The following is a 4,949-nucleotide window of genomic DNA, read 5'->3' as shown; positions in this document are numbered from 1 at the left end:
AGTCCCCTGATAGGAGAGAGAGAGGGAGGGAGGGACGAGGGAGGGACGAGGGAGGGAGGGGACAAAGAGAGAGAGAGAGTGAGAGAGCGAGAGGAGGAGGGGAGAGAGAGAAACCATGGGAGCCAGACGGACCTCTCTGCACCGAACCTTCCTTTGCTCACTCACACACACACACATATATACACACACACACACGTGACATGTTCCAAATACTGTACTGAACACACACACACGTAGGTAGACCGTGTGTGTGCCATACAGCCACATACACACCCTCTCCACTGGCCCCCTCAGCTCACACACACACACATACACACACACACTGATTTCTACAGGGGCTCCACAAGGGGGCCAGCTTGTTTTCTTTTTGGTAGGAAGAGAGAGAGAGGGGGGAAAGAGAGAGGGGGAAAAGAGAGAGGGGGAAAAGAGAGAGGGGGAAAAGAGAGAGGGGAAAGAGAGAGGGGGGAAAGAGAGAGAGGGGGGAAAGAGAGAGGGGGGAAAGAGAGAGGGGGGAAAGAGAGAGAGGGGGGAAGAGAGAGGGGGGAAAGAGAGAGGGGGGAAAGAGAGAGGGGGGAAAGAGAGAGAGGGGGGAAGAGAGAGGGGGGAAAGAGAGAGGGGGGAGGAAAGAGAGAGGGGGAAAAGAGAGAGGGGGAAAAGAGAGAGGGGGAAAAGAGAGAGGGGAAAGAGAGAGGGGGGAAAGAGAGAGAGGGGGGAAAGAGAGAGGGGGGAAAGAGAGAGGGGGGAAAGAGAGAGAGGGGGGAAGAGAGAGGGGGGAAAGAGAGAGGGGGGAAAGAGAGAGGGGGGAAAGAGAGAGAGGGGGGAAGAGAGAGGGGGGAAAGAGAGAGGGGGGAGGAAAGAGAGAGGGGGGAAAGAGAGAGAGGGGGAAAGAGAGAGGGGGGAAAGAGAGAGGGGGGAAAGAGAGAGAGGGGGGAAAGAGAGAGGGGGGAGGAAAGAGAGAGAGGGGGGAAGAGAGAGGGGGGAAAGAGAGAGGGGGGAGGAAAGAGAGAGGGGGGAAAGAGAGAGAGGGGGGAAGAGAGAGAGGGGGGAAAGAGAGAGAGGGGGGAAAGAGAGAGGGGGGAAAGAGAGAGAGGGGGGAAAGAGAGAGAGGGGAAAGAGAGAGGGGGGAAAGAGAGAGAGGGGGGAAAGAGAGAGGGGGGAAAGAGAGAGGGGGGAGGAAAGAGGGAGGGGGGAAAGAGAGAGGGGGGAAAGAGAGAGGGGGAAAAGAGAGAGAGGGGGGAAAGAGAGAGAGGGGGGAAAGAGAGAGAGGGGGGGAAAAGAGAGAGGGGGGAAAGAGAGAGAGGGGGGAAAGAGAGAGAGGGGGGAAGAGAGAGAGAGGGGGGAAAGAGAGAGGGGGGAAAGAGAGAGGGGGGGGAAGAGAGAGGGGGGAAAGAGAGAAGGGGAACAGAGAGAGGAGGAGAAAGAGAGAAAGGTGAAGGGTGAAGAGATAGAGGGAAAAATACTCAGAAGTTTAAAACTCTTTATATTTGTATCAGTTCAGCTTTCTCTCTGTTTTTTCTACATTCATCATCAGGCTGGGGATCGCTCACTCTGATTCGATCCCCAGACAGCACTGCTGGGTCAAGGATCAGGCTGCCTGTCTGACAGCACTGCTGGGTCAAGGATCAGGCTGCCTGTCTGACTTCCTGTAAGTTCCCGCCTCTGCAGTGTCACCTTGGCAACATGGCCTTGCTACCCCCCCCCCCCCCCCCCTCCTGCTTGTGTATGAAAGCATGTAGAGACTCTGGAAGACATTCCTTAACTTCTATACTGCTCTCCTCACACTGAGCGTCTGGACAGCGGTCTCCATGTGGATAGTAGTAATAATAATAATTATAATTATTATTATAATGGTATTCAGTTAGCAGATGACTTTATCCAAATCAATGTGCAGTGGAGGATCTGAACCTGCCACCTCTTGGTCTGCAGCTGAGACATACCTATGCCCGCTAAGTTGCTGTTTCACACTGAGTTAATGCACAATGAGGGAGAGACCAGGTGTGAAACAGGAGGGAGAATACCAAGGTGTTCCAGGTACGGAGATCTGACCAGCGGTTAGAAAAACAGCCTCCTCCCTCCGGGTACACAGGGGCTGGAGGAGGTCTGGACCTGGAGGATGTCAGGGGCTGGAGGGGGCTGGAGGAGGTCAGGACCTGGAGGAGGTCAGGGGCTGGAGGGGGCTGGAGGAGGTCAGGACCTGGAGGAGGTCAGGGGCTGGAGGGGGCTGGAGGAGGTCAGGGTCTGGAGGAGGTCAGGGTCTGGAGGAGGTCAGGGTCTGGAGGAGGTCAGGGGGTGGAGGAGGTCAGGACCTGGAGGAGGTCAGGGGCTGGAGGAGGTCAGGACCTGGAGGAGGTCAGGGGCTGGAGGAGGTCAGGACCTGGAGGAGGTCAGGATCTGGAGGAGGTCATGACCTGGAGGAGGTCAGGACCTGGAGGAGGTCAGGACCTGGAGGAGGTCAGGGGCTGGAGGAGGTCAGGATCTGGAGGAGGTCAGGACCTGGAGGAGGTCAGGACCTGGAGGAGGTCAGGATCTGGAGGAGGTCTGGGGCTGGAGGAGGTCAGGGGGTGGAGGAGGTCATGACCTGGAGGAGGTCAGGACCTGGAGGAGGTCAGGACCTGGAGGAGGTCAGGGGCTGGAGGAGGTCTGGGGCTGGAGGAGGTCAGGGGCTGGAGGAGGTCAGGATCTGGAGGAGGTCTGGGGCTGGAGGAGGTCAGGGGCTGGAGGAGGTCAGGGGCTGGAGGAGGTCTGGGGCTGGAGGAGGTCAGGATCTGGAGGAGGTCAGGGGCTGGAGGAGGTCTGGGGCTGGAGGAGGTCAGGATCTGGAGGAGGTCAGGATCTGGAGGATGTCAGGGGCTGGAGGAGGTCAGGACCTGGAGGAGGTCAGGGGCTGGAGGAGGTCAGGGGCTGGAGGAGGTCAGAGGCTGGAGGAGGTCAGGGGCTGGAGGAGGTCAGGGGGTGGAGGAGGTCATGACCTGGAGGAGGTCAGGACCTGGAGGAGGTCAGGACCTGGAGGAGGTCAGGGGCTGGAGGAGGTCTGGGGCTGGAGGAGGTCAGGGGCTGGAGGAGGTCAGGATCTGGAGGAGGTCAGGGGCTGGAGGAGGTCAGGGGCTGGAGGAGGTCAGGGGCTGGAGGAGGTCAGGGGCTGGAGGAGGTCTGGGGCTGGAGGAGGTCAGGATCTGGAGGAGGTCAGGGGCTGGAGGAGGTCTGGGGCTGGAGGTCTGGGGCTGGAGGAGGTCAGGGGCTGGAGGAGGTCAGGGGCTGGAGGAGGTCAGGGGCTGGAGGAGGTCAGGGGGTGGAGGAGGTCATGACCTGGAGGAGGTCAGGACCTGGAGGAGGTCAGGACCTGGAGGAGGTCAGGGGCTGGAGGAGGTCTGGGGCTGGAGGAGGTCAGGGGCTGGAGGAGGTCAGGATCTGGAGGAGGTCTGGGGCTGGAGGAGGTCAGGGGCTGGAGGAGGTCAGGGGCTGGAGGAGGTCTGGGGCTGGAGGAGGTCAGGGGCTGGAGGAGGTCAGGGGCTGGAGGAGGTCTGGGGCTGGAGGAGGTCAGGATCTGGAGGAGGTCAGGGGCTGGAGGAGGTCTGGGGCTGGAGGAGGTCTGGGGCTGGAGGAGGTCAGGGGCTGGAGGAGGTCAGGGGCTGGAGGAGGTCTGGGGCTGGAGGAGGTCTGGACCTGGAGGAGGTCAGGGGCTGGAGGAGGTCTGGGGCTGGAGGAGGTCTGGGGCTGGAGGAGGTCTGGGGCTGGAGGAGGTCTGGTAGGCCTGCACGTATGCTGCTGGCGCCCAGAACACAGACCAGGAAGTGATCACCACACTTCCAACACTTCCTGTGGCGTCCCTCGCCATGGCAACACCCAAATAATGGTCCCACCAAGGAGAGAGTGAGAAAAGAGAGAGACATAGAGAGAAAGGGAGACAGTGAAAGACAGAGAGAGGTGATGTAAAAAGAGAGAGTAAGAGAAAGAGAGAGCTTGCGAGAGAGAGAGAGAGAGAGAGAGAGAGAGAGAGTGTGAGAGAGAGAAAACGCCCGTCCTCTCGCTAGTGTCTCCCAGGCAGCAGAATGTTCTAGAAGACAGACAGGGTGTTCCAGCATCTGCAGACGTTACCTAAGCCTCTCCTGCTTCTCTGGTTTACTGTCTGCTGTGAATGTCAACGAGCAGAAACCAGACCAGGCCAGCCCAGCCAGCACTCCCTCCAGCCAGGGGAGGAGGAGGAAGAGAGGAGGAGGAAGGGAAGGAGTAGGGAAAGTTCTCCTAAACCTTTCGGAGTGAACCACTGCTGTTAGAATGTTATAGGTATAGCTCAGTGGTTACAGCAATTGAATGCAGATCAAGAGGGGGGGGGGTCAGATGGCTGAGCGGTTAGGGAGTCGGGCTATTAATCAGAAGGTTGTTGGTTTGATTCAAGGCCGTACCCAATGAAGTTGTGTCCTTGGGCAAGGCACTTCACCCTACTTGCCTCAGGGAGAATGTCCCTGAGGAAAGGGGACAGGGGCCTGTAGCCTCCCCGAGGCTACAGGCCCAAAGACTCGATCCAAAGACTCGTAGAAAGACCGAGTCGGGAAATGAACGAATCGTCTGTTTCCTCCAGTACAGAGCCTATGCAGGTCACGTGAAAAATGATCCAAAGACTCGTAGAAAGACCGAGTCGGGTAATGAACGAATCGTTCGTTTCCTCTAGCTACCACTACAGAGCCTATGCAGGTCACGTGAAAAATGATCCAAAGACTCGTACCCGAAGACCGAGTCGGGAAATGAATGAATGATTTGGACGAGCCTATGCAACAGTCCCGATGCGCGGCCACGAGAAAATGAACGAATCACTCTTTGAGAGGACTCGTTACTCCCGAGTCCTTGTAAGGATTCGTTCAAAATGAACGAATCGTTCACGAACGACACATCACTAATGCCCGCAAAAGGCCTCAAGTAAGATCAATTGGCAGGGCCAGTAGGCAGTAGCG

The sequence above is a fragment of the Osmerus eperlanus genome, chromosome 17 (assembly GCF_963692335.1).
Source record: "Osmerus eperlanus chromosome 17, fOsmEpe2.1, whole genome shotgun sequence".
Classification (NCBI taxonomy): domain Eukaryota; kingdom Metazoa; phylum Chordata; class Actinopteri; order Osmeriformes; family Osmeridae; genus Osmerus; species Osmerus eperlanus.
The sequence above is the reverse complement of the archived record's forward strand: the minus strand, read 5'-3'. Positions refer to the sequence as shown.